Here is a 23,222-nt window from a genome sequence, read left to right as displayed (position 1 = left end):
TAATCTACTTTAGGAAATCGTGTAATAAATAAAATATTTCTGAAAAATGTCAGTTATGTTTTGAAGGTTGGCATGAGTAAAGCTCTGTCGTCATATCTGGCTGTTTTCGGTGCAAGAGCTAACCAGTCTCTGGTTCATTGCTACGTCGGCGTTTTTGGTTACTCTTATCGTCTTTAACCATGTTTGGTGTGAATCATTTTGATTTTGTCAGTGTGTTTAGTATGGCGTTTAGTTCATCAGTGCTTCTGTGATGGTTTCATAAAAGGTAAGAGTTCTAATCAGGTACCGAAAATTACTATTTCACACATTTGACACTGACGGTTGCTGTCAAGAAAGATCTCGTGCAAGCGTAGTGCCTAGTCAACCCAGACTTAACTTTTAGGCAATACCATATTTTAAAATTATGTTTTATTCAATTAAATGCTTCTAATTTGCGAACTCTGATTATGCATAAATAGTAAGCAAAATTTTCAGCTGATAAGAGCCACAGACGCTTGTTTTAGTAGTTACCAAGGTGCTTCTGTTATCCACACGCAGATCAAGTTTAAGATGCTCTTCTTGATGCCCATGCGGTAGAAGTTACATCTGCAGCCAGTAACTGTTCTATACTCACTGTTCAATACTCGATACAGTAAATGTGGGGGCATTTTTTTCGTTTCTTTATGAAAATCTTTCAGACAAATTGGGAATATAGTTAATTATATTCGTGTTATTAAAAAGGCGCATTGACTTTCCACCAGTGGATGGGGCCAGGGGCTGCGTAATTAGAGAAAGTACAGGAATATGCAGAATGTGCTATTAGTGTTTATTGCTTAAGTGCAATACATAAATTTGGCGGAAAGTTGGATTATTTGATCCTTACATACAAGGTTTTACGTGGTGTCATCCGTGCACCCTAGCCAACCATTTTTGGGATAGCTGCAAACTTTTGGTGTTGCTATTTATGTACAGAATTTTTAGCTCTGGTGTTATAGCCTGCATTGCTTCATATTATATTATGCAATATTAAATGTGTGCATCACATGGTTATTTTTAAAACTGCAAAATAATTAAACTCAATAGAACATCATCCTTTTGTGCAGCTATGCCAGAGTTCTTGGTGGGGTGGAGGGGAAGAAAAGAAGAATAATTAGAAAGCACATAAAAATAAATAAATTATATGGCACCAGGGCCCAAGCTTGTGATGAAATGCCACTGATCAAACTTCTACAATTAGTTTTCAGAAATTGGCATTATCATAAAATTCAATACTTTTCAAAATGTGAGAACTTACTATTTAGTGCATTTCATTTTTCTTCAGCATACTCTGAAACTTTAGTTGCAATCATAAATATTGGTTTCATTAAGAATTATTTGCCTCTGGATCTTTATGATAGTTGAATTTCAGTTTTCTGGGTCAGTCAATAATAGTTTAGTTTTATGGTTCCCTCCCACCCTACTAACTAATTATAGATAAACCCATGGAAATGCCACTGCCTACCCTACATCAATAGTTTGAATATCACAAGTATACAACATTTGGTGGGAAACTGGAACATTGCCAAAAAACCAGCTAGCTCAGAAATGACTAGAAAATGCACTGGAAAATTTTTTAACCTTGTGGATGCCCTTTTTTAAAGCCTTTGATTACATTTTTTTTTTTTATTTGTCTAACTTAAAAAAAATTCGATTTTTATGAATCATTATTTTAAATATGTACTGTCTTCTGTGCCTATTCCATTTTTTAATAGAAAACTAAATTCCAACACAAATTTATAAATTATGATGCATGAAAAAATACCAAATTGATAAATAGTAATATACTTTCTGAAAGAGTATCTATCAACTTCACACTTATTTTTTTTATCTAGTTATTTTAATTAAATTATTGAAAATTTAGGTTTTTTTCAGTTAATATCTGATTACTCTGTTAGGAAACCTGTTACTGTCTGATATAACGTTCTAATTTTTTTTATTGACTATAATTACAAAGTATGTGGTTACATTATCATTCATGTATTTTTAAGACACTTTAGCATACAAATGAAGCTGGTCAGAAATTTTTATTGAACTTCTAACTTTATCTTCAACCAGATAAACTGCAGTTATTATCATAATCTTATATTTCCATAGGAAATGTGAGGTGACTTAACATAAAACTTGCTGCAGGCCATAAATGACTCGAAAGAGTACAACGAACAGTTGTACAGAGACATAGAGTGGGCTAGTAAATCAGAATGTCGTATAATGGGGGATTTTAACTTCCCAGATATTGACTGAAACTTGTGGGTTGGTCACTCACACACACTAGCAAGACTTTTGTGGATTTATTGGATGATTGTTTTCTGTAGCAGCATGTTCGAGAGCAACCAGAGAGGGTAATACTCTTGATCTGGTTATCAGCAGTGATCATTCGTGTATTAAGAATTTGCAGATAAAGGAACCACTAGGTGGCAATGATCACAATGTGTACTGATGTGGGATTTACTTAAAGATATAATTACCATCAGGGGTAAAGGAAAGGGTTTTTTTGCTTCCGTAAAGGTGACTACAGTGGTCTCAGGCAATTTTTAAATTCTGTACAGTGGGACCAACTGATGATGTTATTGAAAGCAAATTCTAAGTGGGAAGCATTCAAGGAATTAATCTTGGAAGCTAGACTTTTTGTACGTATTAAGAAATATTGTTCAAGGTTTAGGCCTAAACTCTTATAAAATGAATTAATGAGACTCGTGGCACAGAAGGAAAATGCATGGGATGCATATAAATTATCAGGCGACACAAAATCCTATGGCAGATATAAGCTAGTCTGTAATCAAGTCACAAAGGAGGTTAGGAAAACGAAGGCCGATTACGAGAAATCTTTGGCAAAGGATGCTAAGTAAAACATCAAGGATTTCTTCACTTATGTAAACTCTAAAAGAAAGGGGATGAATCAGATTGATCCACTTGATATTGATGGATCGACTGTTATTGATCCTGCTCAGATAGTAAACAAACTGAATGAGTATTTTGCATCTACATTCACACATGAGGAGTTATTAAGGAAGAAAAATGCTAGGAGTTTGTCAAATTGTAACAGGGTGCTTAATTTTTGTAACAACTGAGAACAAAGTGGAGGAGAAATTGTTGAAGTTAAACATAAGAAAGGTACTTCGGATGGATGGGATCTATCCAGTTATATTAAAGGAGGCGGTAGATTAACTAAGCAAACCCTTAGCCATAATTATTAGAGCATCCTTGGACTCAGGGGAAGTCCTCATGGACTGGAGAAGTGCAAATGTATCCCCAATTCACAAAGGGGGATCAAAGGGTGACACAAGTCTCCTGCAAATTGCAGTGGAGTTATTAAGGAAGAGACTAGCTGGAGACTAGGCACCTGCGCGGTGATCTGATTGAGGTGTATAAGGCCTTGAATGGGATGAGCACGCTGAATTCTGATGGGATCCTTCCACTTTGTTCAGATTACGAACCTAAGGGGGCATAAATTTAAATTAAGAGAAGACAGATGTAGAATAGATGTGCGGAAATTTGCCTTTAGTCAGCGGGTGGTTAATTGCTGGAACAAACTTCCATCTGTCGTTGTGGAAGTTGATAGGTTGAATAAATTTAAGGAGGAACTGGACGGGCATTTGGAGGGAATGGTGTGATTTTTTTTTTTTTTGGCTGATGCTGCATAAGCTCATACACTTGCTTTCTTGCATCACATGCCACTACTACTACTACTACTACTACGAGTAATTACAGACCAGTTAGTTTATCTTCTGTTCTGGGTAAAATAATTGAGTCTCTGGTTAAAGATACATTGCAGGATCATCTAGACAAGACTGCAGCAATAAATCAGACACAGCATGGGTTTGTTAAGGGGAAAGTCTTGTCTGACAAATCTGATTGGGTATTATGATGTAGTTACAAAGGAACTGGACGCAAAAAATAATTTTGATATCATATACTTGGATTTCAGGATAGCTTTTGACATTGTTGTGCATGGAAGACCACTGTACAAATTGGAGCAGAATGGTATGAAGGGTAAGTTGCTCCCATGGATAAAAGGGTGGTTGAATGGGAAAAGAGGGTGGCAATCAATAGATGCTGCTCTTCATGGACTAATGTTATTAGTCTAGTCCCACAGGGTTCAGTGTTGGGCCCACTGTTGTTTTGTCTATTTATCAATGATATTGATGGAGGTACATCAGGCATATTGTTCAAGTTTGCAGATGATACAAAGGTTGCAGGGTTGTTAATGACAATGTGCTACTGTAACAGGATCTAGAAAATTCTTCTAGATGAAACTCGTGGTAACTTGTTGTGAAGGCTCATCCTTCACAACGAGTTACCACGTTTTGCACTACCTCGAATAAGTAATGCTTCACTAATAGACATGACTACTGTTACTTATTCTCAGTGGGCACCACCACCCAGATGGCACCATTTCAAGGCTTGTTAGCCTTTCATCAGTTGGTGGGCAGGCACCCTGGTATTGCAAACATGACAAACCAGTTGTGAAGATAATCCCACAATATGAGAGATGCCAAAAGCAACAATAGTCTTCTCTATTAGTGAAGCATTACTTATTCAAGGTAGTGCAAAACATGGTAACTTGTTGTGAAGGATGAGCACAATATGAGATACAGTTGAAATGATGCCTGTTACACTACTATCGTAGTTTTTTCCTTTAAGAGTTGTCTATGGTGTTTTTACACCAATATTACATTATATACTAACATAAACAACGTATTGAAATAAAAAATGGTGTTTTTACACCAATATTATATTATATACTAACATAAACAACGTATTGAAATAAAAAATGACTGGCTAGTGAAATTCATTTTATCTAATTTATTTGCACTAATTTTTGATTAATTTTGCTAAAATGTAAAGTTTCAGCTGAATTTATTTTGATAAATAACATTGCATAATCATTCACCTAGTCATCTGTCAATGTAGATCTGCAGCTATTCTAGAAAAAACTATGAAATCATAATATCCAAATTGTATTTGTTTTTATTTCAACAATGTCTGCATTGGAACTTCTAAATCAGCAGGAACCATATTTTGAGGGCCCCATTTAGTATACAATAACCTTGCTAGTTGTTAGATCTGCTACTGCAAACAGTGTAATTTAATTTCACAATCGATACACTTCCACTGAGGATTTGTTAGGATTCCATGAAATACATTAAAAACAAAATTTGTTTTCTCACATTTTATGGTTTTAACTTAACTTTTGGAATCATTGTTTGTATATGAATTTTAATGAGATATTTTGTCATGCTAGAGTACTGCTATTTTTATATTGACCAATAAGTAAGAATTTAACCAAACATAAACACTATGTACAGATTGACAAAAAGTATCTTAATTATTATAAAAATACATCAATCTAAAACTAGCAGAAACATGAGCTTGCATGACTACAAAGTTCAGCTGTAACTTTTCTCATATCCCTGGTTTTTAAATTTTCTTGATAATCACAAAATGAATGCACAGTTTGTGGCATGTAACACTTCAAAATGAAATTCAGTCCTTTGTCAGGGAAACAGATTTATATTGTGCAAGAAGTATAGGTGGAATAGGAACAGTGTATGTCTGCTAGGGGAAAAAGGTTGATGATGTAGAGTAAATATCTTTAAAGAGCACAAAAGGTGATATTGTACACATTGGCATTAATGATATTAACAATAGGAGATCTGAGGACTTAACAAATACAGGGGAATGTTGAGAAAAAGTTGAGTTAATTAAATTTGACAGTGTCTGCCATTCTGCCTAGACACCGTAGGAGAGAGTACATGATGAGAGACTTGTCAGTCAGTTCATTCCTGGAGTGCAGGGCTTGTGGGATAGAATTTTTTGCAGTGTGGTCTCTGCTTGTTAACAGGAGAAACTGCTTCTACAGGGATGGAATACACTTAAATAGAAGAGTGCAAGAATATTTGCTGATGCTATCAAGGCAGTGTTAGGTGGGTTGGAAAACTGCTAGCCGGGGGGATACAGACTGATAGGTTAATTAGAGCCCCAGGCAGAGATGTAAATGATTATAGCACTGCTTTTATTGGAACATGCATGCAGCAGAGAGAAAGGTGTTGGGGATTTCAAGCACTGCTATAGATCATTATGAAACAAGTAAATACATGGGCTGTATTAGGGTAACTAAGAGCAAGAACAGGTGCATCTATACTTGCATATACATAAATACTAGGAGGATAGTAAATAAATTTGATGAATTTGAAGTGCTGGTAACTTATCAAATTACCAGCACCCGCAAGTATTGTGGGGATATCAAAGATATGTCACTCAGATATAAGGAATGCAGAATTTGAATATGGGGAGTAAAATGTATACAGACAGGACAGAGGGATGAGAAGGGGCAATGCTCTTAGTTAAGAAGCACATAAAATCTAAAGTAGTGCATCCAGTTAACATGGGTGGTCAATACGATGTTGAGTCAGTTTGATGTGATGTAAACATTGGGAAACTAAAATTAAGATTGGAGTGTGTGTTATAGATTGAACAACTGTAAAGAGAAATAGTGGGTGCCACGCGCACACACACATACACACTAGCAAGATTTTTGTGGATTTATTGAATGACTGTTTTCTACAGCAGAATGTTAGAGAGGCAACAAGAGAATGATACTCTTGAATTGATTATCAGCAGTAATTTTTCATGCATTAAGAATTTGCAGATAAGAAAACCACTAGGTGACAGTGTATTGATGAAGGATTTACTTAAAGATACAATTATCAGAGGTATAGGGTTTTTGCTTTCGTAAAAGTGACTACAGTGATCTCAGACAGTTTTTAGATTCTATACAGTGGGACCAATTGACTTTGTTACCAACAGCAAAATTCTAAATGGGGAGCATTCAAGGAATTAATCATGGATGCTACTAGGCATTTTCATACCAAATGAGAAATACTGTTGAAGGTTTAGGCCTAAATAGATATCATATGAACTAATGAGATTTGTGGCAGAAAAGAAAAATGCATGGGATGCATATGAATTATCAAGTGATATGGTAGATATAAACTAGTCTGCAATCAAGTCACAAAAAGGGTTAGGCAAGCCAGGGCAGGTTATGAGAAGTCTGGCAAATAATGCCAAGAAAAGCAGCAAAACTTCTTTACTTATATTTACAGTAGAAAGTAGGGTCTGAATCATATTAGCCCACTTGATATTGATGAACCTGCTTAGTTTACTGATAGGTTGAATAGGTATTTTGTATCTACATTCACATGCAAGTAATTCTTTACGGAGAGGGATGCTAGAAGTTTATCAAACTCTAAAAGGCAGCTAACGATTTTGTGATAACTGAGAGGAGAGGAGAAGAGAAATTATTGAAGTTAAACATAAAAAAAATAAATAAAATAAAGCACCTGTGGTGGATGGAATGTATACAATTAAATATTGAGGAGGCAGTAAAGGAGGTAAGCAAAGCCTGAGCCATAATTATTAGAGCATCTTTGGATTTAGGGGAGGTCCCTGTGGACTGGAGATGTGCAAATGTATCCCCAATTTACACAGGAGGGGATTAAAGGGTGACATGAGTAGTTACAGAACTGTTAGCTTAACTTCTGTATCAGGAGAAAATAATGGAGTCACTGGTTAAAGAAGTAATGCAGGACCATCTAGACAGCGGTTTAGTAATACTTCATTCACAGCATCGGTATGTTAAGGGGAGATCTTGTCTGACTAATTTCTTGTATACTATGATACAATGTCAAAGAAAATGGATATAAAAAATAATTTGATATCATATACTTGGATTTCAGGAAAGCTTTTGATACTGTTGCACCTAAAAGACTGTTGTACAAATTGGAGGCAGTGAGACATTAAAGGGATGGTTGAGTGGGAGAAGACAGAGTAGTAATCAATGGACACTACTTTGTGGACTAATGTTATTAGTGGAGTTCTACTGTGTTCGATGCAGGCCCATTGTTGTTTTCTGTATGAAGGATTTACTTAAAATTTATTAAAGATATTGATGAGGGTATATCAGGCTTAATGCCTAAGTTTGCAAATTATATAAAGGTTGGCAGGGTGGTTAATGATAGTAATGAAATTATGCTGCTGTAACAAGATCTAGAAAAATTAGGAAGATGTGCTGAGAAATGGCAATTGAAGTTTAACATTCACAAATTCAAGGTACTGCATATGGGTAGCCATAATCCCAGAATAATATATCAACTGTGTGGTGCTATGCTCAGGGTAGTGGAAAATGAAAAGGACCTAGGAGTAATTGTGCAGTCTGATATGAAGTTTTCTGAGAAGTGCAGACAGGCCACCAGGACAGCTCAAGGGTTTTGTTAATGATATACAGGGTGTTTCAAAAATGGTCAATAATTTAAAGGTGAAAAGTCCCGGTGAATGTTGGGCCGCAAATGAACTGTTTTTGAGATAATGCAAATTTTCTGTTAAGATCCGCCACTGACTATGGGAGCACTAGTTTAGCAAAAAGCTGTGAATCCTTTGTTAAGGGTGGTTTTATTAAACATAAGATAATACATTTTTAATTTTTGGTTTCAGCACCACAGGATTTTACAGATATTACATGTTACAGGATGTTCTTTCTAACACTTCAACATCGGGTGTTATGCTTCTGGGCCTACTTGCTCATACTCCATGGGCGCCTCCATAGCCAGGTGGGAAGGAGCAGCAGCACACGCTTCTTGATTAGACCGGGGTTCGAGCCCGTCACCACCAAATACGGAGGATGCAGAAAGATCAGGGAATGACCACCGCATATTCCCGGAGCAATATGGCCTTAGTTGCTAATGCTCCTAAAAACCAAATAACAAACAAACAAACATCGTACTCCATGTGTGAAGTGCCTAAGGCAGTGATGTACCCTGATGAATGTGCACCTGTTGGGCTGCCTTTGGCGGGGAAATGCTTTTTGGTACAAACGTGCAGCCTCAAGTGCACTGTCATTGGCTTTACCATACATGAAGTGCATGTCCGCATACTCTTCATTGCTGTAACCTCTTTCCATGTTGACTGTCCTTTGACAAGTCAACATGGAAATGTTTGCCCGCTACGTCTCAGAGCATTGAGAGAGGGGAAACGGAGAGAATGAGCATAACCTAACCTAAACAAACAAGTCAGTGGTGGATCCCAACTCTGTACAGTTCACCTTGTCAGTGGTGGATCCCAACTAGAAATGTGCAATATCTCGAAAACGATTCACTTAAGGACCGAATTAACTAAGGGTGGTTTTATTAAACATAAGATAATACATTTTTAATTTTTGGTTTCAACACTACAGGATTTTACAGATGTTACAGGATGTTCTTTCTAACACTTCAACATCAGGTGTTATGCTTCTGGGCCTACCTGCTCAAACTAGGCTTTTTTTGCATATTGTAGTCTGTATAGTTCACCTTTAAATTATTGACCATCACTTTTGAAACATCCTGTATACAGGATTTTGCTAGCAGTAATAAGATAGTGATTATCCCATTGTATAAAGCAAGCTCCTAGCCACTGAAATCCTAGAAAACTAGGTGGCAGGACCTGCCAGAGCAATTTGTTGCGATACTGGATACATTTGGCTAGCCTCCACATGGCAAGTTATGGGCAACATCGGGCTCCACTAGGGGCCTGGCGGCCAGTAAGCTGGATAAATAATGGGCACAACATATCACACTGCACAGACATGGCCCACACACTTTCAAGTCTCTGGCTTGACAGTGTACTGTCCTCGATACAGAGAAAAACACACAGAGATGGGAGAAATCTTAGGTGCCGTCTGACACGAACATACCTTATATCTTATGTATAAAGCAGTGGTCAGACCACATTTGGAGTACTGCATGCAGGTCTGGAGGCCTCATTTTAGGAAGGATGTAGGACTGCTAGAATGGGTACAGAGAAGGGCAACAAGATTGCTGAGAACAAAGGGGTTGCTCTTACCAAGAAAAGCTTCAGTTCTGCAAATTGCCATATCTGGAAACTGAGCAAGATGCTGATTGATGTGTTTAACCTGATTGATGTGTTTAAGGCTTTGAATAACTCGAGCAAACTCAGTGCTAATGGGATTCTTTCTTTTGCTAAGACTATATACATGCACGGACATAAATTCAAATTGAAAGGATGGTTGCAGAATATTTGGGCCTAGTTTGCCTTCAGCCATCTGGTGGAACAAATTTCTATCCGTTGTTGTGGAAGTGGTTATTTTGAATAAATTCAAGGAAGAACTAGACCATCTATTTCAGGAGATGGATAAATAAAATGGGGATTTTTTTTTTTTTTTTGGCTGATACTCTATAAGCTTGCTTTCTTGCATCATTTGCCATTATTAATACTATTTAATATTGTTTAGAAATTAGTTATAAGAAATGACACCTCTTATTATAAGTTTAAAAACCTTAGTTTTGGGGATGGGTGTCTGATCAATAATATCCTTTATGTAACCTCAAAGAAATTCCAACAGGATTATTTTTGAGAGCCCGGAAAATCAAGTGGAAAGACAGTATGCTACACTGTCCTATTGAAAAATAATGATTCATCAAAAAGCATTCAAGTAGCATTGAAACCTGTAAGATCTTGGGATATTGATGAAATGTGACAGAGTCACATTTTGTCAACAAATAGGCAATCTTTTCATGATTAGACCTTGCCATTCAGATTTTGAGGCTATTACTCCATATCAGAATAATTGCCTGAGAGGGCATAAATTCAAATTGAGGAAAGACAGTTGTAGGATAGATGTGCGGAAGTTTGCCTTTAGCCAGCGAGTGGTTGATTGCTGGAACAAACTTCCATCTGTCGTTGTAGAAGTTGATAGCTTAAACAGATTCAAGTCAGAACTGGACAAACATTTGGAGCGAGTGAATGGGTGAAATGAGAAGGGGTTTTTTTTTTTTTTTTGGCTGATGCTATATAAGCTTGCTTTCTTGCATTATGTGCCCTTACTAATGCTAATGCTAATTTGCTTCATGCCAGGTTTTTCTGAATTCCAAATATTTGCTGAAATGATTAGCAAATTTGTGCACTTCTGTATCAGTCAACACTGAGAAGCTAATGTGAATATTTTAGTTCTCCTCATGTATGGTAAAAGTCTTCCATTTGCATCATTAATTATTTTTTAATTGGAGAAATATAGCCATAAAACAATTCTTTCAGGAGCTCTGTTTTAGTGTAAAATATAGGCTTAAATAAAATAATGTTAATTTTCCATAAAGTGGCCAGTTGATCAGTGATTGAAAATGCCTTATCGCAGTTAGGGGGGAAAATAATATATATATTTATTATTATTATTATTTTTTGATAATACGCTATTGTTTGAAAAGATAATTTTTGTTATTGTTATCCAACATAGTGTCAAAATTAAGAATAATTTAGCTTCCAATTATTTCTTGCCATTTATCCCAAAAACCTGATTATGAATTCTGTACACCAATGCAACTGCTGCTGTCACTTTAAAAACCTGCAAAAAGTAAATTAGTTGAAAATTATAATTAAATAAATTTTAAAGCAATTTTATTTTATTATATATATATATATATATATTTTTTTTTTTTATGAAAACCATCAATTTGAGCCTATATTATATAATCTCTTTTCTTGTTATCATGATTTATAGTTTACAAATATAAGAATTATATAATTGAAAAATCAGCAAAAAAGTACAGTAATTCAAAAATTTTCACTTATTTGATGCCATATTTTCAATCATTGCTGAACACAACTGTGAAAAACCAGTTTTTTTTTTTTTTTGTATTAAAAACATGCTTTTAATTAATTTTGATATTTTAAAATATCAAATTTTGATTAAAATTTGATATTTTAATTAATTTTTGATATTAAAACTCCCTTTTAGACCTGTCAACTAGCAAAATGCAAATCAAAAAATCCACATGCTCCAAAGAAAGCATGCGATTGGATGCCAGCCTGTCAATTCAATAACAGGAATGCCCACTACATGAAACATGAAGCACATGCATCAGCATCAACAGTTTGATGACAATCCTTCAATATCAGAAAGCCCGAGTGTTACTGATGGAGGAAAGCAAGTATCAATAAAACCAGCTCACTGTCAATAATTGTATTTGGTTGATGCCAGTCAAGAAATGCTTATAATTAGGTATAACTTAATTCTTGAATTTTTCCTAATTGTGTGATAATTAACAGAGATTTTTAGAATTTTTAGTGGAGAAATCAAAGAAAACATTTTCAAAAACAGTTTCAGCATATGGGTAGAGTAGTTGAAGAGCACAAATTACTAAAATATTGTCTGGATCTCATAAATTTTGTGTGACAGGCTCAGGTTAAATATTAGATTACATGTGGCATTCCAAGGCTTATGCTTCAGGCTATAGCTTAGTCAGCCCTGGTGGTTGAGTCTAGCATGATAGCAACAAATTCATGGGCAGTCATTTGGATACAGCTTCTAGAATAATTTGAACTTTACGTTTGATCAAAAAGATTGAATGTTGAAAAAAATTAATTTTATTCAGTGATAAATGTTTACATTGTTGATATTCTTGTAACAAGTATGCCAACCACATACTTGTTTCTAATGTCTGTCACTGATCCAAACATTTTTGAAAGTTTTTTTTTCTTTTTTTGTGAACATTTTTAGGTGATTTGTTGTTTGTTTAGTTTCTTTGAATTGACTCATTGTTTTCCTTTCGTGACCAGTTTTAATTTTAGGAAAATTAAAAGTTGCATGATTGCCAAATGAGGTGGGAACAGCATGATGGGAATGTTTTTGTTTTTTTCAAAAATTGCCAGACATCGAGTGATGTGCTCATTAAAATAGAGGAGATAACCATTTCTCATTTTTCTAGACATTTACAGCAGATTGCGTCTCGCAACCATTTTGTCTGCATTAACAGTGACACCTTGCAGAATGAATTCCTTTACCACCATCCACTCATTGTCAAAAATTGCAATCAGTATGACCTTCACATGCTGTGACCTATCTTCACTGTTGAGTCTTATGCTGTCAAACTAGCTCTGCATCAGATTAGTGAACTTTCAATCATTCCTGTCTTAATATACCCCGACTTCTTTGGTGTTGTCTCTAATGAACCATTCCCACCTCTTTTTCACTCTAAAATAAAAAGCATACTTTTTTATCTGTTTAAAATGTACACTGCACTGGATTTTAATATCATAATTTAGAAATTTAATAACGACATTTCAAGAAACTCAAATGTTTCGAAACACTAATTTCATTGTATATCTATTCCAATTCCCATAGATAATTTCTTCATTTGTGGGAATTTGAATACATTTACAATGAAATTACATCTTGATATGCTTATAGTCTGGAATAAATATTACATGAAGTAATGATTCCTGACTAAATGAGGCCAAGAAGAGTATGTCTGGAAAAGGAAGGTTAGGAACAAAGAAAGGCCAGGTGGTCAGTTTGTGCCATCTTCATTGGACTTAATGGCTTCTCTTTGCTGCTAGCTACACTGAATGCCCTAGGGGATGAGGAACTTGCTCTTGTGAAGTGCTGCTTGTGTTGTTGTTGTGGCTGACTGTAAACTTGGCTTCTGCTAAGGTGTGTAAATGTAACTGAACTGGAGGTTTGAAGGCCAGCTTTCGAAGAGTTATCCAGGATTGGGAGGTAGTAACTCTACCTGTATTTCTGTCTATATTTCTGATATATCTCTTCAACAGAGTGTCAGCCTGAACTGATAACATATAACAAAATTACAGTCATCATAATAACCTACAAAATAGCTGCAACCCCCATGCTAGCTTTCAAACCTTCAGTTTAGTTACATTTCTGGACTTCACTGGAAGCCAAGTTTACAGTTCAGCCAGAGGCAACAACCGCACATACAGAAGCGGTTCACAAGAGCAAATTACCCAATTCCCTGTGGTATTTAGCATAGTTATCTATGAAAAGAAGCCCTAATTCAATTCAATCAAAAAGGCACAAACTGATCACTTGATCTTCCATCTTTGGATGCTCTCTTCTTGACCTCATTGCATTAGGTATCATGACAGGAGGACCATGTGTAATATTCACTGCAGACTGTAGGCATCTTCAGATGTAGTTTCATTGTATATTTATTCCTATAACTGAAGGAACCACAATGTTCTGGAATGTTTTGATTTCTTGTAATGTTCAGTCATTAATTAATTAAATTTCTAAATTGTTATTACAACACAGTGCAGTATATATTTTAATTAGAGTAGTGATTCAACCATCTGATTTTGAATGCATTACAATGAGTTCAACCAGAGTAGGGAACAAAAGAGCAGACTTTATAGCAAAACATCCATATACTACAAATTCACAGCTTTTTCCAATGTGCCACATATGAACCTGTTATCCATAAAGTCTGTTTTGATAGTTGCTCAATCTGGAACGGTTATCCAGATAAACTCTATTGGATAAAGTGGTACCTGAAGCTGTGGTCTTCCAACTTCCTGCAGAGCAGATAGGAGGAAGTAATGTTAGTGAGACTAAGAATTGGGTATACATATCTCACTCATCCATATCTTGTAATGAATGCCAACACTACCCGTGCATCTTGTTATGTACAACTGACTATTCATCATAATAAAATACTCTTCAGTTATGCTGTATATTTAGGATATACACTTTAAATAAAAAATTAAATTTCCTTTTATACGTGGTATGACTACAAGATTTTAAAATTTAATTATAAATTATCGCAGTCAGTATGCCAGCAGAATAGTTAACAGTGGGCTATATAAATTTTTTGGGAGTGTGCAATTGAGCTTGTAAAATGTGTGACACACTTATCCATATCCATCACCCCAGAGCCATAACCATCCCAGTATACTGATATTTCTAACACTTTTGGTAGAACAAATTCGTAATAATTCTCTAAATATAATTATATGCCATAAATGACCCTATAAAAAAAAATATTCCTTATGTTTGTTCTGTATGGTTATTAATCAAAATGACTGATCTAGTTGAATAAATTTTGCAAATTTCTGGAAGTACTACAAAAAAAGTGACTAATACAGTTTATAATAAAATATAAAATCATGACAAATCTTACTGTATTCTCAGCTAGGCTCTAACATTCACAAAATAAAATTCAGATGCTAACACAATAGTGATGAACCATTTAAATGATTTATAAAAATTAGTCATGGATGATTCATATCAAGTAGTCATTCATACATTTTAATCAGAGGTTGAGCAATATGGTTACAGTTTTAGCTTGTAGAATTAAAAAGAATGTCATGATAGTGTATATATTATATTTATCTGATTTATTTTGAATGTATTTTTAAATTTACTTTTACTCAGAATCAATTCATTAATCTGTGTTATTCCTATGCAGTTCTGTTCTTGAATGAGCACACACCTTATGTAGAAAATTATACTAGATGAATGAAACACTCCACGTTAAATAATCATTTTGCTGTGAAATAGCCAAAATACACAACTGTGCAAAGAACAAGTATATATTTTGAGGGTGTATCTCCTCCTTTTTTTCAGTACAAGTATTTGATACTGAATACAGTCATGAAAACATTTTTGTCTTAGTAGTATTAACCATCAAGAGAACATGTAAAGAACTAATTGTGTTGAGAATCCAAATCCAGGTGAATTCCAAAATGAACTTTGGAATTCATGTGGCATAAATATGAGTATTTCCGAGGTAGGCAGTACTCACTTTTGGTAATTGTGCAGCTCCCAAGACATTTACTTGTATCTGGGCAGTACTGTGTTTTGTTTGTTTTGAAATAAAAGATTTGCTTAATATTGATTGTTTCCTTGTCTTTATAAATAAATAATCTTTATTTGTCCTACCATACTAAATAAAGTGTTACCATGGTGAGTGACAAATTCCCTTCACGGCGGCAGTAAATGCCAGAGGATTTACATATAAAACAATATAAATAAATAGAAAATGTAGATTCATTAAATTTACACTGCATTTCTGTCCTGACAGTTAATGTGCAAGTTGCTCATTATAACAACAACAACTACTGAAAACACTATAGACGCTTGTTCACATAAGCAACCATTCAGTACATACACTTCAAAAACGTGCACAACTGTTGGGCAGCAGTAGCCTTAGCAAACCACATCACATTTTTTTTTTTTTTTTTTTTTCTATACTTCAGATCTTCTATTAGCCTTTCCAGATCAATTCCAATTTGAGATAAGCAGCAGGTCATTCCAATGGCCTGGCTGGTAAGAACCTATCAGACATCTTCAGTCTGTTTGCTTTCATCCTCAGGGATTTAGTGCCTCTTAAGGCAGATGGCAGGATGTGCCACTCACAAATCTGCCAGAAGCACAGTGAGGATATCATGCCCATCATCATCTTTATTATAGTTATGAGTCGTTTCCAGGCAATGACATTGGGCAAATGCTGTAGTTCCAGTTGTTCTGCAAGTTGCGTGGTCCTTAACTGATGAGATGGTGCTTGTTGTTCAGCAGCCAGAATTCAGTCCCATATATTCTCTTAATGTGGGTAGGGGTGGTGGATGCCCACAATTCAGCACCATACAGTATGGCCAAATACACTGTTGTTCTTATTTATCGCACGGTTGTCACAGCTTGTCTTATGTGCAAAAGGCTTTGCTTGGATGTCCATTGTAGATAGTTCATCCTCTTTACAAGTAAATCAATGTGTGACGTGAACATCACATATTGACGTTTGGTGTAAAAAAATAATCCCCAGATCTGTTTTGTCCATTGTAGATAGTTCATCCTCTTTACAAGTAAGTCAATGTGTGACGTGAACATCACATATTGACGTTTGGTGTAAAAAATAATCCCCAGATCTGTTTTGTTTTTGGATGTACGAGTGTTGGTGATTTTTTGAGAGAATACACCATCATTATAGTCTTTTGTGGATATAGAGCCAGGCCAAATTCATCTAAGTATATGAATAGCTCCATAAGCTTATGATTGATCTGGTCACACACTGCACTATTAGACAATGACAGTTCCTTCTGTTTTGTGCAATGGCCATCCATTTACTACCCACAAACTCGCGAATTTCATCTGTCCATCTCCGTTTTTGTCTTCCAGGTTTTCTCTTAGCTCCTCTTGGGTACCATTCTGTTATTTTCTTAGTCCATCTGTCATCATATCTTCGAGCTATGAGTCCTGCCCAAGACCATTTTAGTTCTTTAGTTTTGATAAGAATGTCCTTTACTTGAGTTTGCTGCCTAACCCATGTGTTTCTCTTCTTATCTAACAGTCTGATTCCCAATATAATTCGTTCCATTCTTCGCTGTGTTGGCGCCTCCGTAGCCAGGCGGGCAGGAGCAGCAGTGTGTGGCATACACTTATAGATTAGACCGGGGTTCGAGCCCACCACCACCAAATACGGAGTATGTGGAAAGGTCAGGGAATGACCACTGCATATCCCCGGAGCAATATGGCCTTAGTTGCTAATGCTCCTAAAAACCAAATAACAACAACAACATCTTCGCTGTGTAGTTCTCAGCTTCTCTTCCATTCTTTTGGTGAGTGCCCAAGTTTCACTTCCATAAGTCGTGGTGGGGAGTATACATTGGTTCACTATTTTACGTTTTAGGCAAATTGGGATATTGCTCCTCAGTATGTGACTATATTTCCTGAATGCTATCCATCCAAAATTTATTCTTCTCTTCACTTCCAGCCATTTATCATTATTACAGCTAATAACTTGTCCCAGATAAGTATATGACTCCACCTTTTCGATTACTGCTCCTTCAATCATTATGCCCCTTTCTGTGGCATACTTGTTCATCATTACTTTTGTTTTAGCCATATTCATCTTTAGTTCAAAATCCTTACTAACTGTGTATAACTGATTAAGATTTTCCTCTTTAATTCTTTGGGATCATTGCTTATGACCACAATGTCATCTGCAAATCGTAATGGTTTAGGTACTCTCCATTCACATTGACTCCTTTCTGCGACCAGTCTAATCTTCTGAAAGTTTCCTCAAGGGCAGCAGTAAACAACTTCGGAGATATTGTGTCTCCTTGTGGAACTCCTTTCTCAATTTTAAATTTACTACTGTCTTTGTCTAGTCTAATAAAGGAGGTAGCATAAAGGAATTTATGTATAGAAGGTTTTTCTTCTCTCGTCATCGGTATTGTCACTAGTTCTTAAATTTGAATTTTTATTTTTTATTTTTATTTTTATTATATTTTTTTAAACTATCCAAATTGTCAGTGTCATTCGGATATTCAAGTACTGTGACCATGTAAACAGAGATAAGGAAAATTTATGGAAAATGTGGATAATGCACTTCCGCGAAACAACAGATGATTATTTGTCAGGGTAAAAGAAAATCACTTTTCTAATTCTCGAACGGGGCGATTTCAGTTGATTCACAGTGGTGTCCAACCTAAGGCCTGCGAAGCAAGTGAACTAAAATAGTATTTTAAAATTGTTAATTATCAAAAAAATTTTCTCGTTAAATGTTTTGTTCAGTAAATGTAATTGTATTGTGTTTAATAAAATTTTCAGATATTTTCAATTTTACTTTTACATGCAACAAGATATGGAAAATGTACCACACTAAAGAACTGAATTTTTTTGAATATGGTCTCTGTACAGGAAAAGGTTGGACACCACTGCAGTAGGTGGGCCAGAGCCCATTGGGAATACACCTTGATCTGCTCACTCTTGACTAGCGCGACCTCTCCATATGTGGGACAGGTGGTCGGATAGGTTTTACCAGGTACCACTAAGTTGTAGAATGATAATCCCTTTAGTTCTCTTAATTCATGCAGCAGCACTATTTGCCTAAATTGCCTGAAGGCCAGAAATGCGAACAGTGCATACCAAGTTAATTCTCTCCTAATCCGTTTGCTATATGAAAATTTTCTTCACTCAGTGGAAACTATTTTAAATGTAACTTCCAAGGGGAATTCAAAATAATTCGCTATAAATGGACTTCGTTAAACAGAGGTCCAACTGAGTAATTTCGAATTATAAAAATAGAAAATATAACAATAGACAGTAAAAAATGCAAATTTAGTTAAATAATTTTAAGCTTATTTGAATAGTAGGTAAACGTGAAAAAAAATTTACAGAATATTACAAATTTCAAAGTGCGCTGTATCCATATGTCACACGTCACTGTTAATAAAGGTGCCGGTACATCGTACCGTTGTATACTGTCCCAAAAAAAGCACTGGTAGTACCACACAATTGGTATGTTCCTCTGGGGTTACTTCTACCCATATGCAGTGCTTTGCATTTGTCAATTTTAAACTTCAGTTGCCACTTCTCAGCCCATCTGTCCAAATTTTCTAGATCCTGTTGCTGTAGCACACTACCATTACTGCATTAACAACCCTGCCAACCTTTGTATCATCTGCAAACTTTGACACTAAGCCTGATATACCTTCATCAATATCATTGCTAAATATACAAAACAATAGTGGGCCCAACACTGAACTCTGGGGCAGAGCTGTGCTGAGGGTAAGGCTAATGAGGCTCTTGCCTCAGGTTAAAAGCTGAAAGGGGTGCCAAAAGAAAGAATGAATAATTGCCAATGTTGCCATCATTAACAGTAGGGCTCAATTTTTCATTCTTGCCTCAGGTACTAAAATGGCTCGGCACGGCCCTGCCCCAGGCGACTCCACTAATAACATTAGTCCACGAAGAGCAGTGTCCATTGATTACCACTCTCTGTCTTCCACTCAACTACCCTTTCATCCATTGAAGCAACTTACCCTTAATACTTTACTGCTCCAATTTGTACAGTAATCTTCCAGTGTCAAAAGCTTTCCTGAAATCCAAGTATATGATATCAAAATTGTTTTTTGCATCCAATTCCTTTGTGACCACATCAGTATCCAATCAAATTTGTCAGACAAGACTTTCCCTTAACAAACCCACACTGTATCTGAATTATTGCTGCAGTCTTGTCTAGATGATCCTGCAATACATCTTTAACCAGTGACTCCATTTTTTTACCCGTAGTAGAAGTTAAGCTAACTGGTCTGTAATTATTCGTGTCACCCTTAGATCCCCTTTGTGAAAAAGGAGATACATTTGCACATCTTCAGTCTGTGGGGATTTCCCCTGAGTCCTGAGTTAGGGTTAAATTTGAAAGTGTCTGCAATTCTGTCCATGCACAATAGGAGGGAGTATATGATGAGAGCCTTGTCAATCATTTTTGCTCTGGAGGGATTGTACAAAGCTGGGGTAGAATTTTTCTTAGCATGGTCTGTGCCTGTTAACAGGAGAGATTACTTCTACAGTAATGGGATACACTTAAATTGAAGGGGGTGCAAGAGTGTTTGCAGATGCTACTGAGGCAGCATTAGGTTGGTCGGAAAATTGCTAGGTTGGGGTGATTCACAGACTGAAAGGTTAAAAGAAGCTGCAGGCAGAGGTGATTCTTGCACTACTACTATTAGAATGAGCAGTGGCCTAGAGGGCAGAGTGCTTGGGTTTTCAGGGACTGATGGGAGTCATCACGAAACAAATAAATACATGGGCTGTGTTTAGGGTAACTAAGAATACGAATAGGTGCATGTATACTTGCATGTACACCGATGCTAGAAGTATAGTAAATAAATTTGATGAATTTGAAGTGCTAGTCATTAAATCAAAGGCGGATATGGATATTGTTGGGATATCAGAGACATGGTGTCACACAGATATTAGGAATGCAGAATTGGAATTTGGGGAGTGCAATGTGTACAGAAAGGATAGAAAGGGAGGAGGGGTTATGCTGTTAATTAAGAAAAACATAAAATCTAAGAAAATGCATCCAGTTGACATAGATGGACAGTGCAATGTTGAGTCCATTTGGTGTGACATAAGCACCTGGAAATCAAAAATGAGAGTAGGTCTGTGTTATAGGCTTAATGACTCTGAGTACAATGAACAGTTATATAGAGAAATAGAATGGGCCAGTAAATCAGATTGTGTATTATAATAGGAGATTTTAACTTCCTAGATATTGACTGGAACTTGTGGGTTTGTCACTCGCATGCTAGCAAGACTTTTATGGATTTATTGGAGGATTGTTTCCTGCAGCAGCATGTTCGAGAGGCAACCAGAGAAAGCGGAATACCCTTGATCTGGTTATCAGCAGTGATACTCATATATTTCATTAATTCACAATTTTTGCTTCTCAGATGTAATCCATTGAAAAAAAAAAAAAAAACATGCAATCCATTGCATTCTATTTGAAGTTATTGTTAAAAAGTTTCCTTGTGGTTATCCCAGTTGTCATATATTTTTGGAGAATAAGCATTTTATTTTTTGGACTGCATCCTCTCATTACACAATTATATCTATGGAAAAATCACTCCTTATTTATGAACTTTTGCTTTACAAACTACTTTTCAGGAATGCATGTTTTTTTTTTTTTTTTTTAAATTAAGAGAGCAAATTTTAAGTGTTAAGTTTTTAGGTGTTATTTAATTATGTGATCTTAGGTTAATGTGACTGTAACAAAAAGTAACTTGCAAATATAAAATAGTTTATTGTACTCTTAATATGTAAAATGTGTGATATTATATATATATATATATATATATATATATATATATATATATATATGGGATTATTTTGATGTTTTTGTGTAATTTGATATGGCACTGTTATTCTGCTATGTAAATCTACCCCCTCCCCAGCCTTAGCTATAGGGTAGGCTCCTTAGTTGCTGCTGATTATGTGTGGTAATGGAAAACTGGTATTTATTTTATACCTACAACATGTCATACAGAAATTTTTAAGGAGCATTTCAAGCATATTCAAATAAACTTTTTAGATGTACAATTATTTTTTGGAACTGTATCCTTTGCTTAAAGATTATATTGATATATAAATTTAATTGGGGACAAAATCATCTTAGATATAAAGCAAAATATTAAATGTAACTTGAATGTGAAGCATCACTAATGAACCATTTACCACATTGTTCAGCTGGCTCTGCTTACTGCGAGTGTCTCCCATTTTAGTACTTGGTATTGTAAGTGTTTCCCATTTTAGCTGAATTTCTGTCCTGCTTCTTTAGAAATGGTTTCAGAAGATTACAAAATAATTATATCAACCAGAAAAGAATGATGTATTTTGGCATCTTTTCCCATACAAATTAGATGTGCAGAATATTAGTTTCACCAAGATACCTTTTTGACTTAAGGAGGTAGTTTTTTTTTTTTTTTTAATTATTTAACATGATTGAAATGTAAGCAGTTATAATTAAACAAAATTGTATATACTCTTGCATATAAACACTTTGTTGGAGTAGCTGATAATTTTATTTCTCCCACATAAATTTTTTTCAGTGTTAATGAACTTTGTTCATTTTAACTTCATATAAACATTAGAAATTAAAGTTAACAGGTTTTTTTTGGCCTGCTGGGAGTTTACTGTAGTTTGCACCTCTTAGTTATTTTCTATTCTTGTTTCAGCCAATCTGATGACACCTCTTTGAAGGTCAGCTACTAATGAGCTGTTTGCTTTTACACATTACCTAAAGCATGATAACCCTTGGCAATTTTGTTTTCTCTTATTCTGTACTAACATGCAATGTAAGTACAGAGTTAGAGAAAAGTGTAGCTTAAATTTTGTTTTTAGCATTTCATTTTCTGATACAATTAATTTTTTTTTTGTTGTTGCATTGGTGGGTGATCTTCCTATATAACTGAATGCAAACAGAATTACAGCTATGTATCTGAGAATGTCAACAGCCATTTATTTAAGAAAAATCACCTTTACTATGTAGTAGCATCTAGAAGTAGTAGTAGTAGTGGTATGTGAGGCAAGAAAGCAAGTGTATGAGCTTATGCAGCATCAGCCAAAAAAAAAAATCACACCATTCCCTCCAAACGCCTGTCCAGTTCCTCCTTAAATTTATTTAACCTATCAACTTCCACAACGACAGATGGAAGTTTTTTCCAGCAATTAACCACCTGCTGGCTAAAGGCAAATTTCCGCACATCTATTCTACACCTGTCTTTTCTTAATTTGAATTTATGCCCCCTTAGGTTCGTAATCTAAACAAGTGGAAGGATCCCATCAGAATTCAGTGTGCTGAACCCAATCAAGGCCTTATACACACCTCAATCAGATCACCGCACAGGCGGCTAGTCTCCAGCCACTGCAATTTGCAGAACTTAAGCCTCTCTTGGTAAGAGGATCCCTTCATTCCCCTCACCAATTTTGTTGCCCTTCTCTGTACACGCTCAAACAAATCTACATCCTTCCTAAAATGAGACCTCCAGACCTGTACACAGTACTCAAGGTGTGGCCTGATCATTGCCTTATACAGAGGGACAATCACCTCATTTTCCCTGCTAGCAAAATTCCTGTA

At 35.6% G+C, this 23,222-nt stretch overlaps 1 protein-coding gene across 2 annotated transcripts in view; it reads left to right on the top strand.

The window, feature by feature from the left end:
• The first annotated feature begins 215 nt into the window (after window positions 1-215).
• Window positions 216-23,222, top strand: part of tamo (PUB and ZnF_RBZ domain-containing protein tamozhennic) — a 101,855-nt gene continuing 78,848 nt past the window's right edge. The window contains exon 1 of one of the 2 annotated variants that reach the window (XM_090378716.1): window positions 216-265. The gene's annotated coding sequence lies outside the window, so the exon portion shown is untranslated. Of the gene's footprint in view, window positions 266-11,978; window positions 12,068-23,222 lie in introns of those variants that run through there. The other variant, XM_090378717.1, reaches the window with a different exon arrangement.

The sequence above is a fragment of the Mastigoproctus giganteus genome, chromosome 7 (genome assembly GCF_048544385.1).
Source record: "Mastigoproctus giganteus isolate SK-2022 chromosome 7, ASM4854438v1, whole genome shotgun sequence".
Classification (NCBI taxonomy): domain Eukaryota; kingdom Metazoa; phylum Arthropoda; class Arachnida; order Uropygi; family Thelyphonidae; genus Mastigoproctus; species Mastigoproctus giganteus.
The sequence above is the reverse complement of the archived record's forward strand: the minus strand, read 5'-3'. Positions and strand labels throughout refer to the sequence as shown.